The sequence below is a fragment of the Miscanthus floridulus genome, chromosome 17 (assembly GCF_019320115.1).
Source record: "Miscanthus floridulus cultivar M001 chromosome 17, ASM1932011v1, whole genome shotgun sequence".
NCBI lineage: Eukaryota > Viridiplantae > Streptophyta > Magnoliopsida > Poales > Poaceae > Miscanthus > Miscanthus floridulus.
The window spans coordinates 36751370-36772588 of record NC_089596.1 but is presented as its reverse complement, the minus strand read 5'-3'; the positions used below and the strand labels follow the sequence as shown (position 1 = coordinate 36772588).

The window sequence follows — 21219 nt, the reverse complement described above, 5'->3', positions numbered from 1 at the left end:
GCACTCCAATCCACATGTGTTGGAGTGAAATAGAATGGAACTTAGTTTTAATTCCACTTCAATACATGTGGATTGAGATGAATACATGCGCATCCAAACAAGGCCCTAAACTGCATCATTTGCGTGCTGCATCCTTTTTAGTTTTTGTTTACCCTGCAAATATGCAGCTTCTGCCCCCACCTTCTTCGGAACTGTGGCCTCACATGCAGTGACTGCAGGGTTGGCACTTGGCAGCCTGGCTCGTATCGCGGCCTGTTGACTAGCCTCACCTGCCAGCAGACAGGTGGCACGTTTAGCAATCGCCGCAACGAACTTGCTCCGAGGAATTCAGCGACCGAGCTGGATGAAGCGAATCCCAGGGACGGCTGACCCCTCTGTTGATCGACCTACCTGCCAACGAGGACACCATCTGACCATGGACGTTGTCGTCCTCGCCACCGGGTCACGAGGTGACGACTCTGCTGTTTCTTCAGCAGTCTGTGCAGCAGTTCGTATCTGTCTCTCTCCTCATGAAAAGTGATGTTAAGTTGATCTACGAACTTGAATAGTGTGTAGTGTAGTGTCAACTCACATCCTCGGACTTTGCTATTGAAGCTAGAACCAGTAAACTTTTTGCTGCATGGCAGATGTTTAAAAAAAAATCATAGTATTATCCTTGCTGATGACAGTAGATAGAAACTGTAACTTGCCTACTACGTGCTTTAGCTCAGATGTACATATACTTTTCTGTGGTTTTGAATATGCGTAGTTGGCTAGTTGCTGCAGCTGGTATCCTCTTCTTGGGTTTTTGCATTGGGTCCTTGTTTAGTTAGTTTAGCCATTTAGTATTGCTTTTGGGGTTCTACACGTGCTTTAGAAAATGATATGCGCTTTGTTTGCTTATGAGTTTGGACTAATCTGAAACAAGCTACAGATGAGGATGTAGATTGATTGAATGAATTTAATTAATGATTTTGATGTATTTACCTTTTCTGTTGAATATCAGTGTTTTTGTATAGGCTAAAAATATTCAGAATGTAGAAACAAATGGATCCGTTGTTACACTGTCAATTCACAAAATTCCATACCTTGTTCACTGTCCAGGAATTTCAGTTTTCTTTGTCTTGTTCTGAACTGATGTTTTCCCCCCATTTTTACTTGTTGCCTTGTGAGTTCAGCTGCTGCGGCTTTAGTGTACCCAAATATTGATGCGCCGTAGAGAAACACGAGAGCAAGACTTCTGGCAACAAGGTTCAGAATCAAAAGTTCGCTGCTTAGAAATTAGGATACCATGAGATAAGAACTGGCTGTACTTTTTTGTTCTAATAGGTTCAGAAAACTCAGCAAGCCCTTTCTATGCTTGGTACTAGTACGGTTGCCTTGAAGTTTCAGAACTTGAAAATTGCTGAAACCATTATGTTATGTGGAGATAATGCTCAAACAATTTTGCAGAGTAACAACCGTTGTAGCCACTGTCTTCATGGAATCGTTACAGTCCAAATTTTCTGAATTTACTTTATATTCATGAACTGAAATCACTGGTGTATCATGTGTATCATTTGTATGGTGAACAAATATTATGGGCAAAATTAATTCGAACAACAACAAAGTGAAACAAAAAAACATCGGGGCCGTCGGCGTGCGGGATCCGCGGCGGCACGCCCGGTGGCCGGGATCTGTGATCTGTCACGCCATGATCGCCACCTTTCTCTGCTATACGTTGTTGCACTGCTCTTCAGAGTAGCCGTTGACCGTTGTCCTTGTGCCACTCTTGCGGCTCCTCTTGTCCTCCACGGCTCCACCAAGAAGCCAAAACTGAACTCCATTTGTATTAGCATGCAAACAGGACAGGACAAAGTGGATAAGGAATGAACACGGAGAACCAAAACTGAACTCCTTTTGTATTAGCAGATCGACTTGCGACACATTGCAGGTTCTCACAGCCCAACAGACACAGGCAATCCATTCCGAAACAAACAAACAAAAAACAGGAAGAGGTTACCACAGGACTGGCATTCCAGTACTGGAACTGCACACACATCTCCATAACAACTAACGGTCCCGGTATGATTGTTCCTTTTCTTTCATCATCTCAGATCATGGGCGGACGCAGTACGTGGACATGGGTGTACATCCAATAATTTTGAGAAAAAATTTACAGCTACTATGCATATACATGTATAATACATGTAAGTAGACCAAACTTTGTATATTTGATCCAAGAAAGTGTTAAAAGGCCAGTTTCTTGCCTCCTCCCATGCACCATCTAAACCAGAGCACCGTGGTCACCTCCAGCGCTCGTCGACCCCTGCTGCATCGACTCGAACAAAAAAAATCCCCTTCGTAGTTCCTCGCTTGCGCTGCGCCGCCGCCTATGGCACCACCAGGCGGCGGCGGGCGCCGGACGGCTGCCGGTCACCGTCGCGCGGATCTGAGCTATGAGGACGAGATGCACCTAGAAGAACCCATGGCCGGCGCGGAGGCGTCTGAAGCGGAGGCTACGACCGGCTTGGGGGAAGATACCGCAGTCGCCGAGGACGAGATGGAGCAAGCCACGCCGGTGCCGCCCCCACACGTAGACGCAGCGGCAACGGTTCAAACAGCAAGTTCAGAGCCACAGCCACCACAGGTTGGTGTTCTAGACATCTAGCCCTCAGTAGACAGTATTAGTTCATCTTTGATTGGTTGTTGCAAATTTGCAATTGATTCATATTTGTTTAATTAAGCATATATATATATATATTTAATTATAGGGATTCAGTCAAGTAAAGAGATTAAAAGTTGTTGATTTGAAGTCTTTGTGGACTAGAGCAGCAAAGAGAACAAAACCATCTATAGCTAGTAACTCGACGCCGATATTGCAAACAGTGGAACACAGAGCCTGAAGTTATGGGAGATGCAGTGGAACCAGAGGTAGCAAGCACAGAGCCTCAAGTTATGGGAGATGAAGTGCCAATAGCGGTAATACAAGAAGATCAACATGAGGGAATTGATGATTAGGATATCAAAGAAGAGGCATTTTATGATGTTAACTGGCATCCACATGATCCTGGGGAGAGGATTCCCATATCAAGTTATAATCCCAATGATCAAGCTGATGTGAGAAAAAGATATATTGCATTGGGGGCATGTCAACCTCGAGGACATGATTTTCCAAGAAAAGATATTGGAGGTAAACATCGCTTTGTATCTAGTTGGTTTGATACATATGGTTGGCTTGAGTACAGTGTAAAACAAGATGCTGCATTTTGCTTTATTTGCTATTTGTTCAAGAATAAAACAGCTAAAGGTGGGAATAATTTTGTGAATGGAGGCTTTAGGCTTTGGAATCATACAAGTAAATTTGACAAACATGCTGCTTGCAAGTCACACCGTCTAGCTCAAGAGAAATTTGATTCCTTCTCTATAACTGGAACATCAATATCAAACACTTTAGTGAAGCGAACCACATAAGAGAAAGTTTTGTACAAAAGCACGTTTGAGTTATTCACTTAAGTGCTTGAGGTTTCTTTTGAGACAAGGGTTAGCATGTCGTGGTCATGATGAAAGTGAGGAGTCTCTTAACAAAGGAAAATTTCTAGAAGTTCTCAATTGGCTAGCAAAAAATTTTGAGGATGTCAATAGGGTTGTTCTAAAGAATGCTCCAAAGAACAACAAGCTGACATCCCCTAGGATACAAAAAGAGCTCATCAACTGTTGTGCCAAAGAGACTACTAAACGTATCATAGATGATCTTAGTGATGACTACTTCGCAATACTTGCGGATGAATCTAGTGATGTGTACCAAAAGGAGCAATTAGCTCTTTGCTTGCGATATGTTGATAAGAAGGGAAAGGTTGTTGAGCGATTTCTTGGTGTTGTCCATGTGGGGGACACTACTTCTGCAACCCTTAAACTTGTTATTGAGACTTTATTTATGGAATATTCATTGAGCTTGTCTAGAATTCGAGGGCAGGGATATGATGGGGCTAACAACATGAAGGGTGCAGTTAATGGTCTAAAGAAACTGATTATGGATAAGTCTCCCTCTACTTATTATGTTCACTGTTTTGCACATCAGCTTCAACTAACCCTTGTGGCTGTTGCCAAGGAGAACCAAGATTGCAAATGGTTTTTTGAGCAGCTTGGGTTGTTGTTGACTGCCATTGGGAACTCCTGTAAGAGGTTGCAATTGCTTCGATCTGCTCAAGCTGAAGAGGTTATTGAAGCATTAAAGTTGGGTGAAATTGAAAGTTGTCGTGGTTTGAATCAAGAGATGGGGTTAGCTAGGCCAGCTGATACTCGTTGGGGATCTCACTACAAAACGATACATGTTATTCTTATGTATGGTTCAATCCGAAGGGTACTTCAACAAATTGGAGATGATGCAGAGTACAAAGAATCTTCAAAGGCTCAAATAGCATTGTATTCATTTGAGTCATTTGAATTTGTGTTCCTTGCACATTTGCTAGACACCATACTTGGGTACACAGATGACTTGAATTGTGCTTTGCAAAAGATGGACCAAGATATTCTTAATGTTGTTTCACTTATATCTTTGACAAAGACTCAACTTGAGTTGTTGCGAGAGGATGATGGATGGGAGAAATTTCTTGCTAATGTCACTTCTTTTTGTGTGAAGCGCAAAATTGTAGTTCCTAAAATGGATGGCAGATACAAGTCAGTTGGAAGATCAAAGAGGTACTATGTCAAACTCACAAATTATCATCGTTTCAAAGTTGACATGTTTCTTGGTGTCATTGATAGGCAACTTCAAGAACTCAATGATAGGTTTGATGAGGTAAACACTGATCTGCTGATTTGCATGTCGTCATTCAATCCCAAAGATTCATTTGCTTCTTTTGACAAGGATAACTTAGTAAAACTTGCAAAGTTTTATCCCAAAGACTTCTCAGTCACTGATTTGAGACATCTAACCTATCAGCTTCGTAACTTTATTGTTGATATGCGTGGTGATGAAAGATTTAGCAAAGTGAAAAGTATTGCCGAGCTTTCAGTTTTACTTGTTGAAACAAATAAGCATGTCTTACACTCATATGTCTACAAGCTTCTGAAATTAGTCCTATTGCTACCGGTTGCAACTGCAAGTGTTGAAAGAGCATTTTCAGTGATGAACTTCATAAAGAACAAGCTAAGAAATAGCATGAATGATTGCTTGGTTACATTCATTGAGAAGCAATTTTTTCTATGTGTTGCTGATGAAGACATCATCTCTCGATTCCAAAAGCCGCCTCGTCGAATAAATTTGTAATGTTCCTTTATTAGTTGAGACTTCAAAAATATTGTATGCATTAATTAATTGTACTAATGTACTCTGCTCTAGTTCTAGTACTGTTTGCTTTGAATCGGTGGACATTTAGCTTTACATATGCCACAATGGTTTGGTTCGGTATGTGTATATATATGTAACCTGTACACCCAATTTTTAATTCCTGCGTCCGCCACTGTCTCAGATGAGAATGGATGAGATGTCCATGACACAAAGCTGCAGTCTCTAGTCTCTACTCTATGTATCTGAAACGCAAGATCGAAAGAAGCTTCCACATGTTGACACGACGAATCGGTCTCTGGGTTCTCTGTCTCACCTACAGAGAAAGGGGGAACTGCATCTCCAGCTCATCATCAGCTTGGCCACCTGAGTTAATAGATGATTCATCAGATGTTGGTGGTGCCATCTGCCATGTCCTCCAGCTCTCGACCGACGCGTCCGTGTCCCTCGCCCACTCCAGCCGGGCCTGGTTTAGCCAAGAGTTAACAGACTCGGTCACCTGGCGCTTCTTTTCCTCGGCGTAAGACTGTGTCGACCAAACATTATCTGCATGCATGCAAAAGAGCAGCAGTACTTAAGGGTCAGCAAGCAATAATCATCATTCCAAATCCAAATGCTAGTGGAAGTCATAGTCATGATTCATGAATCAAATATGAGCAAGAGGAATACATAGTGACTGATGCCAAACAGAAGAGCAGTGTTCTCTTCATGCCAGATTCAGACTAATTCCGTGCTTCTATTCTAAATGAGCATTCCAAATCCAAATGCTACAAGAGCATGAAAAAGAGCAGCAATTAAAGGTCAAGCAAGCAATCAGCATTCCAAATCCAAATACTAGCAGAAGTCATAGTCATGATTCATGAATCAAATCTTTTTCGCAAGAGGAATATATAAAGAATTGATGCCAAACAGAAGCAGTGTTCTGTGCATGCCAAATTCAGACTAATTCAGTGACTATTCTATCATCCATACACGTTGTGCAGTTGTAATCCTAGTGCACATAACAGAATAGTACATCTATGAAAGTAATGAACATATTTCTCAATGATAAGGCAAAGGCAATGAATCGGAGAAGCGCACACATGTCACGAGGATCATCCCTTGTAATCTGGTCAGTGTGTAAGACAGTAAGCATGCCAACTGAAACTGGAAATGCGATCACATCCATCAATCCGGCATAAACCAGTTCAGATACTACTGTTACTACCATGCACATAGGCCAATATGAATGTCGGAAATGACCTAGCCCGTCTAAGTAAGAACACGCACAATTTACAGTACGTTGAATGCAGAGCATGCAGACACGCATTCGATCGATTCACTAACCGTAGGTAAGGCAAGTGGATGCCTCAGAACTGAGCAACTAGTGGGGATGTACGCGTGCATACCATCTGGTGAAGAGTCGTCGTCTCCTGGAAGCGTGGCTGGCGGTGGCGGTAGCTCCAGGCATCGACGATGGGGCGGGAGGATGGGAACCTGAGTTGATCACGGTCTATCAGGCATTCCTTGCAGGCGACGACATTCTTCTCGGTGAAATTTTTGTATTTTGGTCCCTTTTGAAAATAATTTTTATAAAAAGACCTACGTCAAAACGTTTTCTGAAAATAGACCATTTTAGACGTCTTAGAATATGACGCCGAGGTATAGGGGTCGGCGTCGACTGACACGACGCCGAGGTATTGCCACGTCACGGACGACCGGGATCGTCGACGACACGGTGGCGCGTGGGTCCGAGACGTCGGCGTCATGTCAGCCAACGCCAAGGGCCCAACCTCGACGCGGCTGGACTGCGCGCCGAGCTATTGGCACCATCCGCCGCGTGGCCTAGGCGGCCCAACAACGCACGGTGGCTCAGTAGCTCGGCGCGGGGTCACTTAACGCCGAGCCACAGACCTCGGCGCGGCCCTACTCAACGCCGAGGTCTGGTCCCTTGAGGCTGCGCCGAGGCCCCCTTCTTCTTCCTCCCTCCATTCTGAAGACCGCCGGCCCCCCAAATCCCCCATGGCCCCCACGAAACTCTAACCCCCAAATGCGACTCTAGGTGCTCGGATCTTGTCTCCCGAAGCTTTCTCGAGGTAATGGTCCCTCCCCTCCTCCAATCTATCCGCGTAGATGTGCTTGCATTGTCCCTAATCATGTGGAATCATGGGTGTATAGTGTTTTGGTATATTTTTGTTTGCATTTACAAAATGTATGGCTTAGGATGATTGAGTGCATTGTTGTTTAACTGTTTTATGTGCTGAACATGTTAGGTTAGTTTGGTTTCTAGTTATTTTGGTCATTAGGGTTCTTTGTTTATTGTAGGTGTCATTAGGGTTAGTTATTTGTTGGTCATTAGGGTTAGTATGTATTTTATTTATTTGTTGGTCATTACATTTCAATTTTTTATGACCAAGGCGTTTTGCCAAGGTACTCCTCTTTTTCCTCTTTCATTTCATCCATTTAGATTCGGTTGTTTTTGAACTTGACATTATAGGTTTGGTTTATGTTCATGTCATTCGTGCAATGTATGGTGGTTCAAATGATTGAATGACCTAAATGTATGGTTGTTGTTGTTGTTGTATATGCTCTGGTTTATAATTATTGAGTTAAATTTTGTGTTGGTTGGGATTCAAATTTGTTAGGGTTTGTAATGAAAAGCTTATTTGGGAGGTATGGTGAAATAGTGTCAGTAGCTTTACATTCGTTGCAAGGTACTTTAGATTGATTTTTTTTCTATGTAATGTTAGGATGCCAAGGTGTGGTAAAGCTCGTATTCCAAGGTAATCCTAATGTTTATTCATTATTTGTGCAACAAATAGAAAACCCTAGGTGGTTCTCCGTTAATATGGCTAAATTCTTTTAATTATAGCTATGGTCGCGAGAGGGCAAATCCCTACGACCTAAAGTCTGTCCCTAAAGGTGTTCCTTGACCAATGTGCTTTTATAGTGATCCTTGCAAGGTAGACATCTCTGAAGATGAGGAAGCATATAGACAGAGGTACTGGATGTGTTCCAATTATGCATGGGAACCTATAAAGCAACAGCGTCGTACATCGTTTGTGAGGAATTTTTATTGTGTGTTAATTAATTTTCTTGTGATGTTAAGTATTGCTTATTTATTTGTTTTGTAACAATTTGTTTTTCTTGCAGACCGTTCCACCACTGTGTGACTTTGAGCAGTGGATTGACACTGAGATCAAGGAGTCGGACAAGCAGCATCTAGAAGGCCTGAAGGAGTGGGATGCGGAGGTTAAGGAGAGGTTTGAGCAGAGACGTAGATAGGAGGCTATAGAAAAGGAGCATAAGGAAGAGGAGGAAAGGAGACGTGTTGCTGCGTACAGGGCGGAGAGGGAGAAGAAGCTTGAGCGTGTGCGCCGAGCGAAGGCAGCGATGGAGGAGAATCCCGATGCCCAGATGAAGGGAAAGTGGCCTCGTTGAACTCAGTAGGTATTTGGTTTATTCACGAGCGATGTCGTGTAGCCCTGGACTTTTTTTACTATGTTGTAATGCACTCTGCTTTTATTTCAGATGAACTTATTCCCTGGACTTTTTTTATTATGTTGTAATGCACTATGCATTTATTTCAGATGGTCTTATGCCCTATACTTCGTTAACTATCCTAAGACTGTAGTGCTACTGTTTGTATCACTGAAAAGGCTACTTGTGCTGTTGCAGTCACTGAAAGGGCTACAAGTACTGTTGCAGTCAATGAAAAGTCTATTCGAAAACTCACTGAAAAGCCTAGATTCGTTTACTGTTGTATCCGTATACGCAGTGAATTAATATCAGAGTGATGTACTACATTTAGATGAAGTGACAAAACACAGCGGTAGCCTTTTCAGATAAAATGACCGGTCATGGTTGTAGGCTTTTCAGATGAAGCATCTAGCCTTTGCAGATTCAATAAATAAGTACGCACACAAGTTTTTTGTCAAGTAGCATTCATGGTGAACCTGCCTTCATCTCTATATATAGTGGTCCATGTCTTGCTCCACATCCACACAACTTGTTTTCTAGTTTAGTTTTAGGAAATGTCGAGCGGAGGTTCCTCGAGTGGAAAGGGTTTCGGTGGAGGGAGAGGAAAGGGGGTGAGGAAGGGACCTCCGATTGTGTGGGAGGGTTCTCTGGGTCCTGATTCTTTTGAAGAACCAATAGAGGAATTTCCTTTGGAGAGGAAGAGTGACTTCACCCATGAGAGACCTCTTAGATCATACGACAAGCGCATTGAAGATTGGTTAAAATGCCGCCACGGTTTGGATTGCGTTGTGTAGATGTACAATGACTGTGACGGTGGAGGCCGTCGTTTCTTCAGATGCCCGCGAGGATTTGTATTTCCTTTGAACTCTCTCCTTTTTTAGATTTGCATTTGGTTTCTAGTAGTACTTATTGGTAGATGGGTTTTCAGGATTCAAGCTATCCAGATAATTGTGGCTTCACTAGATGGGTCGACCCTCCTCCTATCTATCCCCATCAACAGTACATCGCATATCTACAGGGATGCATCTTTGACCTAGAGTATGGCCCTGGAAGTGGTAACAGGGACAAGTCGGACGACGACAATAGCAATGATGCAGAGGAGGCACTATGCAATAATCCATACTGTGAGTGCCCGTACCATAAGAAGGACGGGCCTCCTTCTCCACCGCCACCGCCACCGCCACCGCCTCCGTCAACTGGAGGATACTATGGGGAAGGCGCAACTCAGTTCAATATGTGGGAGCATTATTAGGACCAACCTTTGTTAGTCAATCCGAATGTGGAATGCTTGTATGAGTTGTTCTTTTCAATCTCCTAAGGCATGCTAGGTTTAATTTGCAACATGCCATTGTTAGTTTTCATGTGAGTGTGTACCCTTTGCAATGTCTGTATCACTTGTTTCTTTCAATCCCCTAAGGCATGCTAGGTTTAGTTTGCGACATGCCATTGTTAGTTTTGATGTGAGTGTAATCGTTGTGCATTCGCTATTTCATAAATTGCAATTTACGTACCTCTAAGTTTCATGTACTATGGTTGATTCCCAAACTGAAAAAAAGATTTGACTCTCTAAAAATAGGGGATTGAAATTGAACCAACATTCAGTTTTTCCTACAGGAACAAACATAAATATAGCATGTCTACTCTTATTAGTATAACTCGTGTTAGTAGAAGAGGAATCGTTGAGAAAGATTTTTCATTTGAATCATGTAAATAGGATTGCAAACCAAAGGTTTACAAGACCTCTGTCTTTAATACTTTATTCTTTCTATTTTATGATTCATAGGATCGGCGTCAAGTCAGACAACGCCGAGATAGAAGGCTCGGCGTTGAGTCGGCCCACGCCAACCCTAGGGTTTGGCTCGGCCGTTTGCGAGTTGGGCTGAGGCTCGGCGTCGAGTCAGCCCACGCCAACCCTAGGGTTTGGTTTGGCCATTTGCGGGCTGAGGCTCGGCGTCGAGTTAGCCCACGCCAACCCTAGGGATCACAACGGCCGGCATTAGGTTTGGGCCAAACCTCGGCGCTTAGTCGACCCACGCCGAAGTTAATGGCTCGGCGTCAATTTACGGCACGCCGAGGTTGGGCACCTCGGCGCTTCGAGGCAAAGGAATCCAGTATGCACCAGTGGTCAGCGTCAAATGACTAAACGCCGAGGTGCCCACCCTCGGCGTGTGTTCAATTGGCGCCGAGCTCCTGGGATCACCAAAATATATCATCTCTTCTTTGATTTGCTTCACTATTGCCTACTACTCTAATCAGCCGACGATGACCTTGTGCCAACAACGGACCTGAGCTCGCTAGCTCCCTGACTCTCCTAAGCCGCTTCGTCCCCTTTACGTGCTTGCCATGTCACCGTGGATCCAACAGAGGTTGATCGTAACATGGAGGATGGGGATGATGACACCCCTTCTTTCTTGTGAGTTGCGACGGAGGCCCTCTCTTGATAGCTAGAAACATGAAACATGGCGATGTTCCACATTTGGGAAATATCGTTATGAGGACAATCACATTTTCATTCCAGAAATAAAGTATAGCTTATCTTAAATTAAATATCGTGGTGGATATGCCGAGCTTGGGGTTCACCAAAAAACATAATGCATAGAATACACATAATTTCACATAACAAATGACCACACCGACATACACATTCATTCAACATCCATACATACATAAGGTCCAACACATTCAACATCCAACATAGTCCAACACATTCAACATCCAACATAGTCCATACATATGCTTCATCAATCAACCAACATAGTCCAAACATAGTACAAGGTCCATACATAGTGCATTACATAAGGTCCAATACATACATAGTCCATGCATAAAATATAGCATATGAAGTCTTTGGATCTTTTATCGCTCCTTGTACCTTAACGTGGACGACGAGCGTAACGCTTTCCCCTCCCAAACGGATAGGTACCTAGAGTGTACCTGTCCACTAGTCTGAGCGTCCTCTATGGACGTCCAGAACTGGAGGGGCCTTGAGTTCCTTGGGGTGCATCTCCAAGCTGGGACATGCCAATCTCATCATACTCATGATCATAGTACTCTCCCTGTCCTTCATCATCATAATGACCATGTCCTTGACCACCCTCTGCACTAGTTGTTACACCATGTGAAGAAGAAGTCATGCCACCATGTGCACCATGTGAAGATGAAGTCCCTCCAACATGTGCAGTAGAAGGTCCAGCACCAAGCTGTTGTGGGACTACCACATCCGGGGAACATCTACATCCAAGGCGTGCAGCTACCTTTCGGAGGCGATGCATGGCACGCTGCATTTTGAAAGCACTATTAGTAAGTGGGGTTGGTCGCAAAACTATATAAAGATGTAATATCAACTGAATGAGAGGAGACTACCTGAATGTGCTGTCGTGACATGGAGGCCTCATTAGGATCGCCCACAGGAATCATCAATGGCCTTCCTTGCTCGGCCACTGTCATCATTATCTCCGTGCTCTATGCAACAAAAACAAGAATTTAAGTCTCCATGACAGTAAAGACCTCATAGATGGAAATAGTTGTATCACTTACAGCTCTAGCTAACGTAGGGGCGATCTCAACTTGCCTGCCTTCTCGGGTAGCTTGGTCATATGGGTTGTTGCCCTCATCCTCGCTCGCAATGTCAGCAATGTCTTGCTCCATCCAAGCGGGCCTCAATTGAAGCCTTGTTCGTTGACCAAACCAAACAAGGTAATCATCGAATGCCTTGTCACGATGGACGGTGTGGATGCCCATGTTGTTCTGCTCCATCAACATCCACTCATCAATGTAGCGCTGGTGCTCCAGCTGCCAGTTGGTGATCTTATTTTTTTGTCTACTGAACCTGCAAATTTTACACCATAGCGGTAATATGAAGGCCTACTCAATGATTCATTCATGTGAAACGAACAAAATATTGCATGTTATGTACTTGTGGAGCTGCCAACCGGTGGAGAAATCATCGGGCGGAGAAGGCTGCAGCCTACCAAACTGCCGTGCTACACGGTGAGGGAGATGGTACTCTACTGCATAGAAACAAATAAGGGGGGTCCTCATCATCCAGACGTCCGCGTCTGCCATGCACAAGGAGCTCAAGTTGAGATCCATGACTTGCCTCCGCCGATATGGGCGCCATTGAACCTGTACACAACGTCGTCATCAACTAGTCGACGCTCAATTTGTGCACATATCCTCGATTAGGCCAAAAGGGTGGGAAACTTACATGCTGTGGCAAAAGGGTGTCCAGCTCGTTGGTGAAGCTGATGTATGCGTGGCGCGACACGTGGTAAGTTCCGTGGGCTCGCTCGTAGAGGTGTGCCATGGTAGGGGTGACAACTGCGTCTCCTTGAGGAAACCAAGGTTGTGGGGGATCAAGCTGATGCGGTCTCCCAACTGGAAGCCTCTCCCACATCCAAATCTGCAAAAAAGAGTGGAAACTTGAATGTTAATCACTTTTGTTAAGAAAAAACATTGAATTGTAGTGGAAACTTGTATAACTTTACTTTATTACCTGGAACAGTGTGATGCACCCTGACATTGTAGCGTGCGCGCCTCCAGGACGGCGGCATGCCTTGCAAAGCTGACGGTATAGGAAGGCAAGTATAGCCGAGCCCCAACTCCTATTGCCGGCATCCTCCTAGTTCCCAAGGCACGGGATGTACATCTAGGATGCCGTGTCTCCAGTGCCGTCAGGGAAGAGAATCGTACCAAACATGTGCAGGATGTAGGCCCGACAGTAGTATGTCACGGTCTGGGCGTCTACGTTGGGTGGGCACTCCCGAAACTGCTGACGAAGCCACCTCAGGGACACCCCACTGCTGCGCCATTTCTTGCCAGCCTCAACTGCCGCTAGGGGCCGTCCCAAGAAGTGCTCAACCCGCTGCTGCCATCCTTCAGACTCCGTGTCTCCTGTCACTGGGAATCCTCGGATTTTGACTCCAAGGATCATGGCAACGTCCTCGAGAGTGACCGTCATCTCCCCGCATGGTAGGTGAAAGCTGTGTGTCTCCGGACGCCACCGATCTATCAACGCCGTCAGCGCCGCTGGGTTGAAAGGTGGCGTGCCTCGACGACAAACACGAGCAACGGTAGCAAGGTTCGCTAGCTTCAGGAGGGGCGTGTACCTCTCATCGTAGACCATGGTCGTAGAGGCCTCATGTGTCATTGGCCTCAGCACATTCAAAACCTGCAAAAAAAAAGAGAAGCATGAAAAAGTATTAGTTCATGTCACTTTATAAAGAGCATGGACTATAGAGCAAAAGATGAACAATGCACTGTTTCATACGAATTGTTGAATATACTTCTTCGTTCTCGATCCTCCGAGCCCGATGGTGCTCATCGAACCTTGGATCAAGAAGGGGGAACTGATCCATCCTGCAACATAAGCAATGCCAAAGCATTAGTATAAGTTAAAGCATGTGTATGTGGTACGAAGTAACATAAAAATAAAAAAAACAAAAGTAAACCAATGTACTATTACACAAAGCAATTCAAGTAGCTAGCTTGGTGGATACCTATTGTCTAAGTAGTTCAGGACATTTTCTTTTATTGTGGCCCGGCTTATGGCAATCAGAGCAACGGCTCTTTTGGGTGTCCTCTACAAAATGTCTCCCAACCTTACTCATGGTTGATCTACCTTTCGTGGCTTGGTCCATGTCCATCCTGAACCGCTTCCGCCGCCTAGGTCCTCTACTCTTCCAGAGTAAACCAAGATCAGCCACATACTTGGGGCCATCATAAGTAGGCCATTGACTCTCATCAAGAAATGGCTCGAACGGAGGATTCTAGGTGCTCATTAGGTTCCTCAAAGAGAACTCCACGGCCATACGGAGAGGAACCTCAGCGTCAACACGTCTAAGGTGACAGGCTGTAATCATGTGGGAGCAAGGCCTATGGTATATGATCGGTTTTCCACACGTACACTTGTTCTCATTGATCACTACTTTATGTTTTCGAGCACCCCGATCTTCACCACCAATGTTAGTTCCACCACCCTCTAGAATCTCATATCCATGGTTGATCGGATCGAAACATAAACCCTTCTGTCATTTAGACTTTTTCTTTGAGAAAGCTAGTTCCTGAGATGCTAAAAGTGGCCAAGCTTTGCCTGCTGTCCATAGAGACCTTGCATGCTTCTTCCTCGAAATGAACCAAGAATTCAACTTGTAGAAGGTGAATGAGGCAATAGCAGTCATAGGCAAACCACGACAACCTCTTAGAAGGCTGTTGAACATCTCTGCCATGTTACTAGTCATGAAGCCCCATCTCCAACCACTGGTGTCATATGCAAGTGACCACTTATCCTTCGACGCTATCAACTCGCTCAAGAATTGTCTGCCATCAACATTTGTGGCTAACTTCAGGGCATCTAACTTATCTTTGAATAATTGAACCTCTCGCTGCCTGCAAACCTCCTCAAATAATTTGAAGTTGTCCTTTGTGTGATCATGCCTTATAAGATTCTGAGCAAGGTGTCTGGTGCACCACCGGTGATGTATTTGGCCGTAACCAGGAATCTCTTGTTCTATGGCATTCAGAATGCCAGCATTCCTATCGGATATCACACAAACATCACGTCCTAGACCAATTACCACTTGTCTTACTAGCCTGAGAAACCAACACCAACTATCCGTGTCCTCCTTCTGAACAATCGCAAAGGCCAATGGCACAAGCTGGTCTTCTGCATCTGTCCCAATACAAATAAGCATTGTGCCTTCAAATTTCCCTGTAAGAAAGGTCCCGTCAATTGAGACAACGGGCCTGCAATGCTTGAATGCTTCGATGCTCTGCCCAAACGCCCAAAACGCCCTTCCAAATACCTGGCTACCATTCCTTGTTTCACCCTCCTTAGGTAAATACTCGAAGTGCATCCTAGGATTTACAGCCCTCATTGCGTTCAACATTACAGGGAGGCGCTCATAAGCTTCTTCCCAATTTCTAAATATTATTTTCAGTGCACGCTGCTTTGTCCTCCATGCTTTCCCATACTTGACATAGTAATTGTACCATTGTAAGATGATCTCAACCAACACAGACACCATAATGGTTGGCATATGCTTCACCATGGGGCATAACTGCCTTGCAATGAACCTAGAATTGAGCTGCAGATGGTTCTCTTCTGCCTCAGCAGTGGCACAAACATGTGGTTGCTTCACTGAGGTAATCTTCCATTTGCCTGCCTTTGTCTTCCTAGCACATACTCTCCAACCACACTGTTGTTCTTCACAAGCAACAGTGTACCTCTTCTCCTTGAATGAATTGATGACCCTAAAAGGTCGGTTGTGTACAATGGAGTACTCTTGCAACCATGATTTCAATTCATCCATGGTAGCAAACAATATGCCCTTCCGTATGATGAGGCAACCGCTAACATCAGGCACAGTTGTATCACTTGGCCCACCATCAGCTACTGCCCTATGACCATGGCTAAGGTCCTCGAAATCACCAACTAGTGGATCTCTCCAAGGCAAGACCCTAGACAATATCTCTATTTCTCTAAAATTGAGACGACCAACAGGGCGATCGTCATCAGAGTCTTCGGCTATCTCCTCTACGAAGGATTCATCATCTCCAGCTATCTCCATGTCAAAACGGTTCGTAGCCCTAGCATCACCAAAGTCTTCTTCACCACTAAGATCATCTTCATCGCTAAGCTCATCCTCAATAGAAAAGTCTCCGCTAGCATCGTCCAAACCTTCTTCTGCATCACCAATTACATAATCATCATCCTCTTCATCACTATCATGATTGCCCTCACCATCGGCAACCGGATTCTCTTCCTCATCTCCACTGTAGCCTAGTTGTGTGACAAGTATTTCTTCTTCAGACAAAGGACCATAACCTATGTGAGCGGGGGAAGATGGCCATGCTTCGAAGTTATCATTTCCTAAGCCGGACTCCTTACTACTAAATCCAAAGATCGTACTTCTAAGGCCAATACAATTGCCTTGTAATCATTCCATTCAGTCTCGCTTGTAATTTTGAGCAACCGCTTGATCCGAGGACCCTTCGATGACCCAACATCTATGACACCTTCAAACTGAACATGCACGTCTCCTTCATTCCAGCCTAACTTAACCTTCACTCGCTCCACTAACTGGGTCAAAGATGGTGTTTCAGAAAAAATCAACAACTCCTCACACATGTCCAGAAATTCCAAACTATCATCTCTTGTCCTAACAATATGGCCTCCATGATGCAACCTCACTAATTTATCCATCTACAGCCATCACACAACAAGTAGTGTCACATATCAATATATCATGCGAGTTTCAATCCAATAAGTAGAAACTAAAATATATCATTTCATCTTTTTCAACCCCAACAACATAATTATTTCTAGTCATACAAAATTGAAATATAATGACCAACAAATAAATAAAATACATACTAACCCTAATGACACCTACAATAAACAAAGAACCCTAATGACCAAAATAACTAGAAACCAAACTAACCTAACATGTTCAGCACATAAAACAGTTAAACAACAATGCACTCAATCATCCTAAGCCATACATTTTGCAAATGCAAACACAAATATACCAAAACACCATACACCCATGATTCCACATGATTAGGGACAATGTAAGCACATCTACGTGGATAGAATGGAGGAGGGGAGGGACCATTACCTCGAGGAAGCTTCAGGAGCCGAGATCGTGGCACCTAGGGTCGATTTTGGAGGCTAGGGTTTGGTGGCGGCGCGGGGGAGAAGAGAAAGAGAGGAGGCCGACCGTCTTTAGAATGGAGGGAGGAAGAAGAAGGGGGCCTCGGCGTGGCCTCAAGGGACCAGACCTCGGCGTTGAGTCAGGCCGCGCCGAGGTCTGTGGCTCGGCGTTAAGTGACCCCGCGCCAAGCTACTGGGCCACCGTGCGTTGTTGGGCCGCCTAGGCCGTGCGCCGGATGGTGCCAATAGCTCGGCATGTAGTCCAGCCGCGCCGAGGTTGGGCCCTTGGCATTGGCTGACACGACGTCGACGTCTCGGACCCACGCGCCACCGTGTCATCGACGACCCCGGTTGTCCATGACGTGGCAATACCTCGGCGTCGTGTCAGTCGACGCCGACCCCCATACCTCGGCGTCATGTTCTAAGACGCCTAAAATAGTTTATTTTCAAAAAACATTTTGACGTAGGTCTTTTTGTAAAAATTGTTTTCAAAAAGGACCAAAATACAAAAAATTCACTTCTTCTCGCGCATGTCCAAGCCGAAGAGCTTCGAGCCCTGGAAGAAGTAGACGACGTAGTGGTGGTTGGGGTCGACGAGGAAGACGTGGGGCACCTCGTCCGGCAGCAGGCCCGCGTCGGTGTAGGTCTTGTTGCCCCAGATTTCGGTGAAGGACACCTCGTACTCGAACGTCCATGCGTCGGGGCCCTCCGGGTCGTCGAGCGTCCACATCTGGACGGTGGGGTTAGCCACGGGTACGTCGACGAGATCGTCGTAGGAGAGGCCGCGGATCTCGACAAAGCGTAGCTTGTCCTCGCTGGGCCTGACGCAGCGGCGCTGGTCGATGAGGGTCCTGATGCGGGGGTCGAAGCCGACGTCGCCCTCCATCTCGCAGTCGTCCGGGAGCGGGAGGAAGCGCAGCTGGGGGGACTCGAATTGGGGGGTGCAGGGATCGCAGAAGAACACACCATAGGCGAGGGCAAGCCACCAGAGGCGGCCGTTGTGGGCGAGCACGCCAGTCTCGGAGAAGGGGTTGCGCATGCGGGCCTGTTGTAGGTTGAACCCCCTGATGAACCACCGGCCTTTGGCGGTGGAGTAGTAGAGGAGCTTGTTGGGGTGGTCATCGGAGGTGGTGGGGTGGAGCTGGACGACCACGTAGTGGCCGCGGTGGTGCGGGTCGGCGATGAGGCCGATGCTGAGGCGGGGGCGGATGTCATGGCCTCTGGCCTGGATATAGGAAGACACCGGGGGGAGGATGGTGACGGTACTTCTGTGGGTGTTGCAGAGGAAGAAGTCCGGGTGGTTGCCTTCGACGACGTGGAGGAGGATGCAGGCGGAGCGGTCGGTGGCGAGGATGTAGGCGGACAGCGGCTCGTTGTTGCGCCTGGGGTCCGGGGCGACGCGGGGGTGCAGCACCATGTAGGAGGGCAGCGGCGGGTCGTTGAGGTCGAGCAGCACGTCGGTTCCGCCGATGATCTTCTGGGCCCACTCGTCCTCGTTGTCGAGGAGGACGGCAGCGGAGACGAGGGCCACCCACTTGCGCTGCGGCTCCGACTCGGGCTGCTGCTCCGCTTCCTGGCCAGCACGCGACGACTCCGCCACATCTGGCGCCGACGACGACATGGCTGGCGGCGAGGCGCTGCACTAGTTGGGGGCGCTTGGGGTCGGAGGGGGGCGAGTCGGTTGTGCTGGTTTGATTTGAATTCGTGATCGGCCACGGCAGCAGGCGACGGGCCCACGGGGGCGTTCATTCCTCCCCTCTAGGACGCTTGCGGCTTGTTCGGGAGGCCGTAAACGATCGTGGATTATTTACTGCTGGCTGGTTTGGTGTGAGAGAAAAACACTGTTCCCGCCTGGAAATTTACGATCGTTTACGAGCAAGCGAACAGGCTGTTGCACAGCACGGAACAGGGTGGGGTCCACGTGAGGTCACCCGAGGAAGGAAAGACGAGCAACTGGATGCACGCGGTAGCGAGGGCCATGGCCGTTGATCGTATCACACGAGTGTACCGGCGCTGCTACATGCATGCCTCTCATGAGCCGTGCTGTATACATGAGTCCATGAGCATCAGCCTCTTTTTTTTTGAAAATTTTCTACTACAGTAGTGGTGTCTTATTTTGCTCTCTACACCTAATTTCTTGGATTCTCCTTCTCTGATGTCTTCCTAGGCTTTGGGGTGTAGGGATTAGGGATTCAGGGTTTTGGATATAAGTTGTCAAAAGAGAACCTTAAAGAGTGGAAGGTTAGTCCGTCGGTGGTGGTGGGCACGAGTAAGGGTGGAGACGACGTTACGTCGTCGAAGTTGGTCGGGTATACGGTGGCAGCGAGGTGAGGCGACTCGTTGGTATCACCAGCTAGGAGGCAGCGGAGACTGGTTGGGCGTAGGGTAAGGGTGTGGGCCAAGCACTAGTGATGGCCTGATAGGTTAGTAGTTCTAGTGGAAGGGTGGTGGTGGAGGCAGCTTGTGTTGGCAAAGTCGATCGGGGATGCGGCAGCAGCGAGGCACGATGATGCATTGTGTCATCCGCTACAAGGTGGATTAGACCGGTAGGATGAGGAAAAGACGGGGGAGAGCACCGGCAACAAGTTAGTTCTGGTGTCGGCAAAAGACGATGGAGGCACTGTTACATTGTTAGTCAAAATCACTAAACTTTGAAGTGGTATCTCCAACCACGCATTAGTTTAAAAAACTATTTCATGGTTATGTCAATGTGTTGGTTAACCGTTTGGATCATGTCCTTTGTCTTCCCATATATATCAAAAAAATAAATCTAATTGATTGTTTAATTTAAATTCTAAGCGTCTCTCTCCAACTCTGCGATGGTCTATAAAATCACTTGAATCATCTTTTTATTTAAACTCAAAGTTTCCAGTGTATTTTTCTCTAGCCTTGTGTCTTTGATTTATGTATAAAACCATGTGAATAAGGACGTTTGTTAAATGTTACTTTTAAATTGTAGTTATAAAATGTTCAATGGTCAGGATGAATTATCACGTCTCATGTGAATGTGTGCTTCATTATAGTATTGAGTTATCTTATCTTATATAATATGTGTGTGCATACACACTAATTAGAGGCTCTCAATGGAACCTTCAAGTTAATCCTCACGAGACGCGCTAAGAAAGAAGATAAATCCTAATTTTTTTGCAATAAATAGAAACATTTAGCTTTAAATTCGGTATATCCTAACCAACATCACAAATAGCCGTTAGATCTATTTTAATCTTTAAAAATTTACCCACATGCTATTATTAAAACATATAAAATAACCCCCTAAAGTTGCATCTAAATTACCCACCATTGCCATTATAAAAGATAATATTAAATAACCCCTTATATTTTATTAAAATCATCCACTTATATCTTTATGAAAGATAATTTAAAATGACCTCCTAATGCAAAGTAACCCCTAAGTTTACTTTTAAATTACTCACATATTCTGTTATTAAAGAAAATATAAAGTAATCCCTTTAATCTTATTCTAAATTACCCATGTCTATTGTTTACAAAAAATAAACTAAAATATTCCTTACAATATATGTTTATATATCAGTATATATGTTAGAGAAAACAATTCAATAACTACAATGATCAGTAAGTTTTATATCTTCTAATTGCATACTTCTATTATTGCTAGATTGAAAACTAACCATACATGATGTGTGGTTCCATACAGATCATGTTAATACATACATTAGGATTAATATTTATTTTAATAGTTTATTATTCAAAAATATTCCCATAATAAATCACATACCAACAACACTTTAAATTACACTAATACTCTGCAATAAATTTTGTAAGCTATTACTTTAGTTAAGTTTAATTTTTTTACCAAAACATATTATGACATATCAAT

At 45.2% G+C, this 21219-nt stretch overlaps 2 pseudogenes; one reads left to right on the top strand and one right to left on the bottom strand.

Moving 5' to 3' along the window:
- The first annotated feature begins 2446 nt into the window (after positions 1-2446).
- LOC136515548 (uncharacterized) lies at positions 2447-5230 on the top strand (annotated as a pseudogene).
- A 334-nt stretch (positions 5231-5564) lies between these two features.
- Positions 5565-18981, bottom strand: LOC136518866 (uncharacterized; annotated as a pseudogene).
- Between the last annotated feature and the right edge of the window lie 2238 nt (positions 18982-21219).